This window comes from Triticum aestivum, chromosome 3A, assembly GCF_018294505.1.
Source record: "Triticum aestivum cultivar Chinese Spring chromosome 3A, IWGSC CS RefSeq v2.1, whole genome shotgun sequence".
Lineage (NCBI taxonomy): Eukaryota > Viridiplantae > Streptophyta > Magnoliopsida > Poales > Poaceae > Triticum > Triticum aestivum.
Genome location: NC_057800.1, coordinates 744773230 through 744788699, shown reverse-complemented (window position 1 = coordinate 744788699; position 15470 = coordinate 744773230).

Sequence of the window (15470 nt, the reverse complement as noted above, 5' to 3'; positions counted from 1 at the left end):
AGTAAATAGATAATTCAAGATTGTCTCTGGAAGGAGGCCCAACCTTGGGTTGGGGCAAGTAGCGCGGCCACCCAGGGTATGGTCTCGCACTGGCAGACCCTATTTCAGCGAAATCAATATTTAAGGAGCACTCATTACAAAGATAATTCCAATCTTGTCAGATTGCGACAAGTGACGCCACTCGTCGCAATCTGGGAGTTTCTTCTTTTTTTTCTGTAGATTCGTTTATTCAAAACATTATATCTTTTAAACCTTGCGTCCAAATTTCGAACCATTTTCATCGTTGGATTTCTCTCATTGAGATCTTCAAAATTAGATCACGAAAAAACTTAACGAAGAAACAAAACCGGGAGCATTTTTTTCCATTTTTCAAGAAGGCACGACTGTGCCTCACACAGAAGCAAATCCTTGCATCCACGAGAAGTAAACCCGTGCCTCTCGCAAAAGAAAAAAAATGTTTTTTTCGTTTCTGAGAGGCACAATTATGCCTCTCGCGAAAGATCAGAAAAAGAAAAAATCGTTTCTGGGAGGCATGACTGTACCTCTCGTGGAAGCAATTATGTGCCTCTCGCGGAAGCAAGTCTATGCTTCTCGAGAAAGAAAAAAAAGTGTGTTTTCCCGTTTCCGAGAGGCACGACCATGCTTCTCACGGAAGCAAATCCGTGCCTCTCACGGAAGTAAAAGAACCAAGTTTTTTCCAGGCAATGTTTTTTTGATTTTTTTTTTCAAAAGGTAAGAAAGACCGAACAAAACCGAAAAGTCAAAAAACCCACGCAAAAAAGCCCAAGCGCGCTCTCAGCCTACTCCAGGTGACCTTTGTGGGGGCTCCCGAAGAGCCAATTAGGAGCTCCCTCTCGCACTTAGCGAGTGAGATACTTACCTTCCTACAGGTATACGTGTTGGCCAGCCTACTGATTTTCACCCACGAAGCATGTCTAGTTGTTTAAAAAATAACAAGTGCGATGTCTTATTGCTAGTTTGGTGCAGACTAAACAGGATTTGTTATGTTCTCTACCTTTTTGTGTTTATCTCATTTTATATTTATTTCAAATTTATTAAAAAATAAATAAAAGTGTTCTTGTATTAAAAGTATTAATCATATATTCAAAAAACATTGCTTATTTATAAAAAAATGTTGCATACTAAAAGTTTATCACATACTAAATTTTTTTCACTGGATATTGAAAATGTTTTGGTCGTGTATTTCAGAAAAGTTTGTAATATAAAAAATTATTACGGGATATTAAAAATATTTATCACATACTAAAAAATTAATTTAATTTTAAATTTATTCTTGTATTTGCAAAATGTTAATGTAAATTAAAATATTCATGTAATTTAAAATTGTTTGCACAATTATAATAAAGGTTTGTGCATTTTTGAAATGTTTTTGCTTAACTTTTTTCGAAATTTCTATATCATTTAAACAAAAATGATATTCACACAATTTTAAAAAATGGTCACGTTGTACATAAAAATACCCCTGATCTCTTAGAAAACTGTTCACATGTCTAAACAGGGTGTAAATATAAGTTAGAAAACATATTGTACTGTACCCAAGCGAATAAAAGAAAAAATAAATGAAAGTGAAAATTTAGATGAATGAGAAGGGAAAGGAATGGAAAAACAAAAGGCAAAATAAAATATAGTAATAGCAAAAATGGAAAATTGTAAAAAGAAACACAACTAGAAAAAAAGGACCAGAAAAACAAAGAAAACGAGACGAAACCTAACACAAGAAAAACCCAAACATGGAAAGGCTGATCCCAAAAAAATCCAAAAACAATAGGAGGTGGAAACACCCAGACCAGGTGAAAACTGCCACGAATGTTGCTTCTACGACGGGCCCAAGCAGAATTTTGCTGAAGGCGAGCGGTTGCTATACCTTACAATAAGCTAATATAGCTCTTATGATATATTTGTAATTACATGTATAGCAATGAAGTCGATATCCAATCCACGAGACAGCAACATATATGTCCAATGAATATCCATTTTTTGAGTCAAGGCTCATCTGCTCCCGGTGAACAGTAAATTGAAAAACAAATACTAGATTTTCTTTAAAAATATGATACGTTTTTTTGGCATGGCATATACTGGGTGATGTAGCTGCTTGAATGCTTGAGAAAGAAGAAGGAAGAATAGGATGGTGGAATCTCGGGCCAGCCAGTGGAAAGGGGAGCAGCGTGTTGGACGATGAATATTGAACTGAACTGAATGAATGAACGTAATCTTGTTAGCTCGTGGGATCTGGACTGGACAGTGTTCTTTTTCTTTCTTTTTGTGCCACGACTTTGTTGCTTCCTTTTCTCTTAACATGAGATTCTGCTTTTGTGATGCAGAAATGATACAGTGCACGTGGCGGCACTGCGGCCAAGGGTGGCCAGGTGACGCACCACCAGCAGCAGCGGAATGCAGATGCTGCTGGAAGCTTTGGTACTACTATGTGTGTGCACAATTGCGCGTGCACGGATGGCGCCTGATGAGGAATGTGACGGCTAACTAAGGCCATGTACAAAGGAAACATCATCTTCCTAGTGCCCCGCCTCTTCCATCTAAGATGGGCACTACTAGGGGAAAGCCTAGCAGCAGCGTGGATTTTAGGCCTATCAGTAGCGCGGGGCGATGAGCTACTGATAAGGCGCTACAGTTAACGTATAGCAGTAGCGTGCCTCCGCCCATGCTAGTGCTAAATCGACTTAGTAGTAGCGACTTCCCGAAGAAGCGTTATTGGTAATTAGTAGTAGCACTTCTTCTTGCCCGCGCTGCTACTATTATTTCGTATTTTTTTTATTTCATGTTGTATTCGTACACTTTTACACAAGTTTTCATACAACAGGAATTCAGAAATTGTTTTTACATCATAATGAGTTATTACATCACGGGGTGAAAGAATCGTGGACTAGTTTCAAGTGGATGGACATCCACTTGAAACTAATCCGCGGTTCTTTCACTCAATGATATAATAAATATCATCATCATCATCATATCATTAACAACTTATCATCATAATACATCATTGTCATATAACACCTCCTCAAGATCATCGTTTTCATCAATGAGACACCACATAGCAAATTGGTCACATTGTATCACATAATAAACATATTGTACCTCATAGGACCTACTACATTCTCTTAGGACCTACTATTGGAAATATGCCCTAGAGGCAATAATAAAAGTGTTATTATTATATTTCCTTGTTCATGATAATTGTCTTTTATTCATGCTATAACTGTATTATCCGGAAATCGTAATACACGTGTGAATATATAGACCACAATATGTCCCTAGTGAGCCTCTAGTTGACTAGCTCGTTGTGATCAACAGATAGTCATGGTTTCCTGGCTATGGACATTGGATGTCGTTGATAACGGGATCACATCATTAGGAGAATGATGTGATGGACAAGACCCAATCCTAAGACTAGCACAAAAGATCGTGTAGTTCATTTGCTAGAGCTTTGCCAATGTCAAGTATCTCTTCCTTTGACCATGAGATCGTGTAACTCCTGGATACCGTAGGAGTGCTTTGGGTGTATCAAACGTCACAACGTAACTGGGTGACTATAAAGGTGCACTACAGGTATCTCCGAAAGTATCTATTGTTTTATGCGGATCGAGACTGGGATTTGTCACTCCGTGTAAACGGAGAGGTATCTCTGGGCCCACTCGGTAGGACATCATCATATGCGCAATGTGACCAAGGATTTGATCACGGGATGATGTGTTACGGAACGAGTAAAGTGACTTGCCGATAACGAGATTGAACAAGGTATTTGATACCGACGATCGAATCTCGGGCAAGTAAAATACCGCTAGACAAAGGGAATTGAATACGAGATTGATTAAGTCCTTGACATCGTGTTTCATCCGATGAGATCATCGTGGAACATGTGGGAGCCATCATGGGTATCCAGATCCCGCTGTTGGTTATTGACCAGAGAACATCTCGGTCATGTCTGCATGTCTCCCGAACCCGTAGGGTCTACACACTTAAGGTTCGATGACGCTAGGGTTATAAAGGAAGCTTGTATGTGGTTACCGAATGTTGTTCGGAGTCCCGGATGAGATCCCGGACGTCACGAGGAGTTCTGGAATGGTCCGGAGGTAAAGATTTATATATAGGAGGTCCTGTTTCGGCCATCGGGACAAGTTTCGGGATCATCGGTATTATACCGGGACCACCGGAAGGGTCCCGGGGGCCCACCGGGTGGGGCCACCTGCCCCGGGGGGCCACATGGGCTGTAGGGGGTGCGCCTTGGCCTACATGGGCCAAGGGCACCAGCCCCTAGAGGCCCATGCGCCAAGATAAAGGAAAAAGGGGAGAGTCCTAAAGGGGGAAGGCACCTCCGAGGTGCCTTGGGGAGGATGGACTCCTCCCCACCCTTAGCCGCACCCTTCCTTGGAGGAAGGGGCAAGGCTGCGCCCTCCCCCTCTCCCTTGGCCTATATATAGTGGGGAAAAGGAGGAGCAATCATACCTAAGGCCTTTGGTTGCCTCCCTCTCCCTCCCGTGACACATCTCCTCTCCCGTAGGTGCTCGGCGAAGCCCTGCAGGATTGCCACGCTCCTCCACCACCACCACGCCGTTGTGCTGCTGTTGGATGGAGTCTTCCTCAACCTCTCCCTCTCTCCTTGCTGGATCAAGGCGTGGGAGACGTCACCGGGCTGTACGTGTGTTGAACGCGGAGGTGCCGTCCGTTCGGCACTAGGATCATCGGTGATCTGAATCACGACGAGTACGACTCCATCAACCCCGTTCACTTGAACGCTTCCGCTTAGCGATCTACAAGGGTATGTAGATGCACTCCTCCTTCTACTCGTTGCTGGTCTCTCCATAGATAGATCTCGGTGTTGCGTAGGAAATTTTTTGAATTTTTGCTACGTTCCCCAACAGTGGCATCATGAGCTAGGTCTATTGCGTAGATTCTATGCACGAGTAGAACACAAAGTAGTTGTGGGCGTTGATTTTGTTCAATATGCTTGCCGTTACTAGTCTTATCTTGATTCGGCGGCATCGTGGGATGAAGCGGCCCGGACCGACCTTACACGTACTCTTACGTGAGACTGGTTCCACCGACTGACATGCACTAGATGCATAAGGTGGCTAGCGGGTGTCTGTCTCTCCTACTTTAGTCGGATCAGATTCGATGAAAAGGGTCCTTATGAAGGGTAAATAGCAATTGGCATATCACGTTGTGGTCTTTGCGTAGGTAAGAAACGTTCTTGCTAGAAACCCATAGCAGCCACGTAAAACATGCAAACAACAATTAGAGGACGTCTAACTTGTTTTTGCAGGGTATGCTATGTGATGTGATATGGCCAAAAGGATGTGATGAATGATATATGTAATGTATGATATTGATCATGTTCTTGTAATAGGATTCACGACTTGCATGTCGATGAGTATGACAACCGGCAGGAGCCATAGGAGTTGTCTTTATTTTTTGTATGACCTGCGTGTCATTGAAGAACGCCATGTAAATTACTTTACTTTATTGCTAAACGCGTTAGCCATAGAAGTAGAAGTAGTCGTTGGCGTGACAACTTCATGAAGACACGATGATGGAGATCATGATGATGGAGATCATGGTGTCATGCCGGTGACAAGATGATCATGGAGCCCCAAAGATGAAGATCAAAGGAGCTATATGATATTGGCCATATCATGTCACTACTCTTATTTGATTGCATGTGATGTTTATCATGTTTATACATCTTATTTGCTTAGAACGACGGTAGTAAATAAGATGATCCCTCATTAAAATTTCAAGAAGTGTTCTCCCCTAACTGTGCACCGTTGCTACAGTTCGTCGTTTCGAAGCACCACGTGATGATCGGGTGTGATAGATTCTTACGTTCACATACAACGGGTGTAAGACAGTTTTACACAGCGAAAACACTTAGGGTTAACTTGACGAGCCTAGCATGTACAGACATGGCCTCGGAACACGGAGACCGAAAGGTCGAGCATGAGTCGTATAGAAGATACGATCAACATGAAGATGTTCACCGATGATGACTAGTCCGTCTCACGTGATGATCGGACACGGCCTAGTTTGACTCGGATCATGTAATCACTTAGATGACTAGAGGGATGTCTATCTGAGTGGGAGTTCATAAGATGAACTTAATTATCCTGAACATAGTCAAAAGACCTTTTGCAAATTATGTCGTAGCTCGCGCTATAGTTCTACTGTTTAGATATGTTCCTAGAGAAAATTATAGTTGAAAGTTGATAGTAGCGATTATGCGATCAGTAGAAAGCTTATGTCCTTAATGCACCGCTCAGTGTGCTGAACCCCAAACGTTGTCTGTGGTTGTTGCGAACATCTGACATACACGTTTTGATAACTACGTGATAGTTCAGTTAAACGGTTTAGAGTTGAGGCACCAAAGACGTTTTGGAAACATCGCGAAACATATGAGATGTTTTGAGGGCTGAAATTGAGATTTCAGGCTCGTGCCCACGTCAAGAGGTATAAGACCTCCGACGATTTTCTTAGCCTACAGACTAAGGGAGAAAAGCTCAATTTTTGAGCTTGTGCTCAGATTGTCTGAGTACAACAATCACTTAAATCGAGTGGGAGTTGATCTTCCAGATGAAATAGTGATGGTTCTCCGAAGTCATTACCACCAAGCTGCTAGAGCTTCGTGATGAACTATGATATATCAGGGACATATATGATGATCCTTGAGATATTCGCGATGTCTGACACCGCGAAGGTAGAAATCAAGAAGGAGCATCAATTGTTGATGGTTGGTGAAACCACTAGTTTTAGGAAGGGCAAGGGAACAAAGGTTTACTTCATGAAACGGCAATTCAGCTGCTGCTCTAGTGAAGAAACCCAAGGTAGAACCCAAACCCGAGACTAAGTACTTCTACAATAAGAGGAACAACCACTGGAGCAGCATTACCCTAGATACTTGGTAGATAAGAAGGCTGGCAAGGTCGATAGAAGTATACTGGATATACATTATGTTAATGTGTACTTTACTAGTACTCCTAGTAGCACCAGGGTATTAGATACCGGTTCGGTTGCTAAGTGTTAGTAACTCGAAACAAAAGGCTACGGAATAAACGGAGACTAGCTAAAGGTGAGCTGACGATATGTGTTGGAAGTTTTTCCAAGCTTGATATGATCAAGCATCGCACGCTCCCTCTACCAAAGAGATTGGTGTTAAACCTAAATAATTGTTATTTGGTGTTTGCGTTGAGCATAGACATGATTGGATTACGTCTATCGCAATACGGTTATTCATTTAAGGAGAATAATGGTTACTCTGTTTATTTGAATAATACCTTCAATGGTCTTGCACCTAAAGGAATGGTTTATTGAATCTCGATCGTAGTGATACACATTTTCATGCCAAAAGATATAAGATAGTAAAGATAGTACCACTTACTTGTGGCACTGCCATGTAAGTCATAATGGTATAAAACGCATGAAGAAGCTCCATATTGATGGATCTTTGGGCTCACTCGTTTTTTGAAAAGTTTGAGACATGCGAACCATGTCTATTGGTGTATATGCATGAAGAAACTCCATGCAAATGGACCGTTTTGACTCACTTGATTTTGAATCACTTGGGACATGCAAATCATACCACATGGGCAAGATGACTGAAAAGCCTCGTTTTCAGTAAGATGGAACAAGATAGCAACTTGTTGGAAGTAATACATTTTGATGTGTACAGTCCAATGAGTGCTGAGGCATGTAGTGGATATTGTTATGTTCTTACTTCACAGATAATTTGAGTGGATGTTGAGTACATTTACCTGATGAATCATGAGTCTGAATTATTGAAAGGTTCAAGTAATTTCAGAGTGAAGTAGAAGATCATTGTGACAAGAGGATAAAATGTCTATGATATGATCATAGAGATGAATATCTGAGTTACGAGTTTTTGGCACACAATTAAGACATTGTGGAAATTGTTTCGCAATTAATACCACCTGGAACACCATAATGTGATGGTGTGTCCGAACATCATAGTTGCACCCTATTGGATATGGTGCGTACCATGATATCTCTTATCGAATTACCACTATCGTTCATGGGTTAGGCATTAGAGACAACCACATTCACTTTAAATAGGGCACCACGTAATTCCGATGAGATGACACCGTATGAATTATGGTTTGGAGAAACCTAAGTTGTCGTTTCTTAAAAAGTTTGGGGCTGCGACGCTTATATGAAAAAGTTTCAGGTTGATAAGCTCGAACCCAAAGCGGATAAAATGCATCTTCATAGGAAACCCAAAACAGTTGGGTATACCTCCTAATTCAGATCCGAAAGCAATATGGATTGTTTCTTGAATCGGGTCCTTTCTCGAGGAAAGGTTTCTCTCGAAAGAATTGAGTGGGAGGATGGTGGAGACTTGATGAGGTTATTGAACCATCACTTCAACCAGTGTGTAGCACGGCACAGGAAGTTGTTCCCGTGGCACCTACACCAATTGAAGTGGAAGCTTATGATATTGATCATGAAACTTCGGATCAAGTCACTACTGAACCTCGTAGGACGACAAGGACGCGTACTACTTCAGAGTGGTACGGTGATCCTGTCTTAAAAGTCATGTTGCTAGACAACAATGAACCTACGAGCTATGGAGAAGCGATGGTGGGCCCAAATTCCGACAAATGGTTAGAAGCCATGAAATCCGAGATAGTATCCATATATCAGAACAAAGCATGGACTTTGATGGACTTGCCCGATGATTGGCAATCCATTGAGATAAATGGATCTTTTAAGAAGAAGACGGACGTGGATGGTAATGTCACCATCTATAAAGCTCGACTTGTGGCGAAGAGTTTTTCACAAGTTCAAGGAGTTGACTGCGATGAGATTTTCTCATCTGTAGCGATGCTTAAAGTCCGTTGGAATCATGTTAGCATTAGCTGCATTTATGAAATCTGGCAGATGGATGTCAAGACAAGTTTCCTTACTAGTTTTCGTAAGGAAAGGTTGTATGCAATACAATCAGAAAGGTTTTTGTCGATCCTGAGGATGCTAAAAGGTATGCTAGCTCCAGTGATCCTTCTAAGGACTGGAGTGAGCATCTCGGAGTTGGAATGTATGCTTTGATGAGATGATCAAAGATTTTGGATTTATACAAAGTTTATGAGAAACTTGTATTTCCAAAGAAGTGAGTGGGAGCACTATAGAATTTCTGATGAGTATATGTTATTGACATATTGTTGATCAGAAATGATGTAGAATTTCTAGAAAGCATATAGGGTTATTTGAAAGGTGTTTTTCAATAGAAAACCTGGATTAAGCTACTTGAACATTGAGCATCAAGATCTATAAGGATAGATCAAAATGCTTAATAATACTTTCAAATGAGCACATGCCTTGACGTGATCTTGAAGGTGTTCAAGATGGATCAGTCAAAGAAGGAGTTCTTGCCTGAGTTGTAAGGTATGAAGTTAAGACTTAAAGCTCGACCACGGCAGAATAGAGAGAAAGGACGAAGGTCGTCCCCTATGCTTAAGACGTAGGTTCTTCAGTATGCTATGCTGTGTACCACACCTGAAGTGTGCCTTGCCATGAGTCAGTCAAGGGGTACAAGAGTGATCCAAGAATGGCTCACAGGACAGCGGTCAAAGTTATCCTTAGTAACTAGTGGACTAAGGAATTTTCTCGATTATGGAGGTGGTAAAAGAGTTCGTCGTAAAGGTTACGACGATGCAAGCTTGACACCTATCCGGATAGCTCTGAGTAGAGAGACCGGATACATATAATGGAGCAACAATTTAGAATAGCTCCAAGTAGAACAGTTATTTGGAATAGCTCCATATAGAGCGTGGTAGCTGCATCTAGGAGATGACATAGAGATTTGTAAAGCACACACGGATCTGAAAGGTTCAGACCCATTGACTAAAACCTCTCTCACAAGCAACATGATCAAACATAAAACTCATTGAGTGTTAATCACATAGTGATGTGAACTAGACTAATGACTCTAGTAAACTCTTGGGTATTAGTCACATGACGATGTGACCTGTGAGTATTAATCACATGGCGATGTGAACTAGATTATTGACTCTAGTGCAAGTGGGAGACTGTTGGAAATATGCCCTAGAGGCAATAATAAAAGTGTTATTATTATATTTCCTTGTTCATGATAATTGTCTTTTATTCATGCTATAACTGTATTATCCGGAAATCGTAATACACGTGTGAATATATAGACCACAATATGTCCCTAGTGAGCCTCTAGTTGACTAGCTCGTTGTGATCAACAGATAGTCATGGTTTCCTGGCTATGGACATTGGATGTCGTTGATAACGGGATCACATCATTAGGAGAATGATGTGATGGACAAGACCCAATCCTAAGACTAGCACAAAAGATCGTGTAGTTCATTTGCTAGAGCTTTGCCAATGTCAAGTATCTCTTCCTTTGACCATGAGATCGTGTAACTCCTGGATACCGTAGGAGTGCTTTGGGTGTATCAAACGTCATAACGTAACTGGGTGACTATAAAGGTGCACTACAGGTATCTCCGAAAGTATCTATTGTTTTATGCGGATCGAGACTGGGATTTGTCACTCCGTGTAAACGGAGAGGTATCTCTGGGCCCACTCGGTAGGACATCATCATATGCGCAATGTGACCAAGGATTTGATCACGGGATGATGTGTTACGGAACGAGTAAAGTGACTTGCCGATAACGAGATTGAACAAGGTATTTGATACCGACGATCGAATCTCGGGCAAGTAAAATACCGCTAGACAAAGGGAATTGAATACGAGATTGATTAAGTCCTTGACATCGTGTTTCATCCGATGAGATCATCGTGGAACATGTGGGAGCCATCATGGGTATCCAGATCCCGCTGTTGGTTATTGACCAGAGAACATCTCGGTCATGTCTGCATGTCTCCCGAACCCGTAGGGTCTACACACTTAAGGTTCGATGACGCTAGGGTTATAAAGGAAGCTTGTATGTGGTTACCGAATGTTGTTCGGAGTCCCGGATGAGATCCCGGACGTCACGAGGAGTTCCGGAATGGTCCGGAGGTAAAGATTTATATATAGGAAGTCCTGTTTCGGCCATCGGGACAAGTTTCGGGATCATCGGTATTATACCGGGACCACCGGAAGGGTCCCGGGGGCCCACCGGGTGGGGCCACCTGCCCCGGGGGGCCACATGGGCTGTAGGGGGTGCGCCTTGGCCTACATGGGCCAAGGGCACCAGCCCCTAGAGGCCCATGCGCCAAGATAAAGGAAAAAGGGGAGAGTCCTAAAGGGGGAAGGCACCTCCGAGGTGCCTTGGGGAGGATGGACTCCTCCCCACCCTTAGCCGCACCCTTCCTTGGAGGAAGGGGCAAGGCTGCGCCCTCCCCCTCTCCCTTGGCCCTATATATAGTGGGGAAAAGGAGGAGCAATCATACCTAAGGCCTTTGGTTGCCTCCCTCTCCCTCCCGTGACACATCTCCTCTCCCGTAGGTGCTCGGCGAAGCCCTGCAGGATTGCCACGCTCCTCCACCACCACCACGCCATTGTGCTGCTGTTGGATGGAGTCTTCCTCAACCTCTCCCTCTCTCCTTGCTGGATCAAGGCGTGGGAGACGTCACCGGGCTGTACGTGTGTTGAACGCGGAGGTGCCGTCCGTTCGGCACTAGGATCATCGGTGATCTGAATCACGACGAGTACGACTCCATCAACCCCGTTCACTTGAACGCTTCCGCTTAGCGATCTACAAGGGTATGTAGATGCACTCCTCCTTCTACTCGTTGCTGGTCTCTCCATAGATAGATCTCGGTGTTGCGTAGGAAAATTTTTGAATTTCTGCTACGTTCCCCAACACCTACTATATTCTCTAAGGTAAAATAGCAAAAAATAAGATAGCCCCTGACTCTCCATTATGGAGAATGGAGATTATCCTGTCTTCAATTCTTGCCTTTCGCTTAATATTACTTCCAAGAACCTCCTTGCGAATGTACAAACATTTTTTTCATTCTTTGATTAACATGTGTTCACTGGTTTTAGAAATCTGATATGCACATGTTAGCTCCTTAGATTGACCTGGCTGTATGTTCAGAAATGCAAGGCGACCATTCTGATACATCAGATGAGGCACACAATCTATCGGGATTTTCTATTGAAAAACATAGTAATAACTTTGTAGTTAGTAATGATGTACTAGTTTTAGAAGTATGCAAAATATGCACGGATGTCGTAATAGTAAAAAACCTTACCAGGGTACCTCCATAGAAGTTACCGTGGTTCAACACGTGCACTAGTGGCACGTATTCACCATAATTTGGAGCAGTTTGATAATAGGTATTGTAATTCTCAAGATAAGTACAATAAGCAATCAGATGACTTTTCTCCTTATAAGTTAATTCGGAGCCATCAGTGTAGTGGGTTTTGTCTACCATCTTCTGCACATTCTTTGAAGATTCGAAATAAGCTGTCAATGGAAATAAGCTGTCAACTATTTTAAAATAAACAATATAAATTAGTTAATAGCTATGTTTGAGAAACTCACATTGCAGTAGAATCGGAAGCGTAGCAATAAGGACCCAAATGTCCATATTGTCTTGCTCGATGTCAGGATCACCAAGATCCATGATGACAATCATACCCTCATAAAAACCATACATTTTGCAAAGTGCTTCCCAATTTTGGCAACCAAAAAGGGTTACGCTCTGAGAATTGTACATATTTACTTCAAAATCGATATTATGATGGGTCCTTAGGTGTATTTTCTTTGTTTGAAAATTTTCATGGTCTTCAAAACCCATCCTCTCGAAGACATAGCGTCTTGCATGGCATGGGATAAGCTAGTCGAATGGTAAAAGATGAAAATTAGACGTTGAAATAGTTGAAGTCATGCTTAATTACGAAAAAAATACTTGTCGTTGTTGCGTACCATTTCAACATCGAAGGTCTCTTCGAGCTTAATGCTGAAGCGCCGATCTTCGTCCAGCTCAACGAACATGTCGCACATACCTCGATCGTCGTGGCACCAACTGCACTCCCCCGGGAGACTGTCGTCGTCCGAGTACGACATTTCCTACGTTCATAATTCAAAGATTAAACTTGTACAATTAAATATATGTACTAAAAAACCTAAATTAGATTATTATTTTTCAAGAAAATCCAGGCCACTCGATATTTCCTACATATTCTAGCACAAGTCATGCCAGAATTCACGGAAAAATCCGGCATGACCTTTGCTAAAAAAGGACATATCGAGCGTCTGAAATTTGCCGGAACGGAAATTAATCAACACTCCGGCAAAACATAGGCCACTCGGAGGTGTAAACTGAACATGAACGGCCACTTGGTCAACCACATATCCTATTTGAGCAAATATGACATGTTCAACTAGTTTTATTAATTCAACTAGTTATTACTAAATATAAACTTACTATAAATAGAAAAAAAACTAGTCCTTTCTAAAAATAAAGTAGTTCAACTAGTTATATTAATTATCTTACTAAAAATACATTAGTTCTATTAATTCAACTAGTTCAACTAGTTTATTAATTTACGTACTAAAGTAGTTCAACTACAACTAAAGTAGTTCAACTAGTTTATTAATTTACTTACTAAAAATAATATAGTTGCTTTAACTAAAAAAATAAACTAGTTCTATTAATTTTCGTACTAAAAATAAAATAGTTGTATTAACTCAACTAGTTCAATTAAGCACTTACTATGAATAAAAATAAACTAGTTTTTACTAAAAATAAACTAGTTCAACTAGTTATATTAATTTTCTTACTAATTCTATTAAACATTTACTAAAATTTAACCCTAACTAATTTGATGAACTCTAAAATTTAATCCTAACTAATCCGATGAACTCTAAAACTAATTCTACTTAACAACTACTGCCATAATTAGCATCTAATTTGATGAACCCTAACTAATTAGATGAATTCTGAAATTTAACCCTAAGAAACCTAGCTAGGCAGAGGTAGGGGGGAGGAGGAGGAGGGCGTGCTCACCTCTGGCGCTGGCGGAGTTAGGGAGAGGGGCACGCGGCGTCGAGGTTGGGGACGGGGTCGGGACGGCGGGCGCATGGCGGAGGGCGGCGATGTAGCAGGCGGTGTCAAGGTCGGGGTCGGGGGCGGCGTCGCGGTTCCGGTCGGGGGCGGGGGCGGCGTCGAAGGTGTGTGGAGAGCGACGGGTCGCGCGCGGCGGCCGACGACGATGCAGGGCGGCGACAGCGGAGGAGTAGGGATTTGGGGGAAGTGGCCGTGGGGGAAGAACGAACCGCGCGGTTAAGTTAAAAGTAGCAGTAGCGCGTTCCAGGAAGTGCGCTGCTACTACGGTAGCTATAGCGCATTTCTTAACAAGCGCTACTGCTATTCCTTCGCATTTTTATTTGCTTTCCATTTAATTTTATTTTCATTAGCAGTAGCGCCTTTGTTCGTAACAAGTAGCGTTAGCACGGTTCCACGTAGATCGCTACTACTATTTGTAGCCTATCGGCTAAGCCGTGGGAATTTTAGTAGCAGTGCTTTTGTATTCGAGCGCGCTACTGCTATAACTGTATCTGTAGCGCGGTTTAAAATACCGCGTTGCTGCTAATTAGCACCAGCGTGCGTTTTTATCCCACGCTACTGCTAATGTTCTGTGTATAAGGTTTTCCTTAGTAGTGGGGTGGGGTATCATTTAGTTTCTCAAACACTCAACGCATAGAGCTGTCTCATCAGACCCATGTTGACATATGCATCCTCCTTTCCCTGTACTTCACATGAACGAGGAGGGCTAGCTAGCCACATCTCTCTCTTTTGCCCTCTCTCTCTTACTTATGTTAGCCAAGAGCCTACTTCTTCTGTAGGATCCCGCTTTAATCTTCAGGCATTAGGTTCAGCTTAGTTGGACAGTTTGGTGTGACGTATTGTGCTGAGGCACCCGTCCATAGTGGAGCATTGGCCATGCCCTAAGATCATCTACCGGGCTTGTCAGCGTCCGGGCACGTCTGTGGATAGTTATCGGTCATCCCTTCTTTTATTGCCTTCACAGTCATCCCTCATATCAGGCCCCTCAAAATCATGTTATGTGCAACCTAGAGAAACTGCATGAATCACCCTGACATACAACTAGATCAACATATAGCAACAACGTAGATCATCATACATACAACATATAGCAATATGAATGGACATAGCAACATAGTTCGTCACCGGACATAGCATCAACTTTGTATAAACGGACCAAAGGTCAAGTTCATCACCGGACAACTACTAGAAACATAGATAAAATGGAGAAGGGTAACCAGACATCACCACTTCCGCGCCAGTCCCTTGCCATTGCGGTTGTCGGTGTGGCTATAGCACTCTGTGTAGGTGTCAGTGGCGGGAGGGGTGTCGTCCTAGGAGCCGCCGTTGGAGCAGATGATGTCGGCCATCTGACGGACCGCGCATCTGCTCCATTGCGAGCCGAGCGGATTTCGCTTCTACCTCCGCCTCGCGCTCCGGTTGCTCGAATTTCTGGA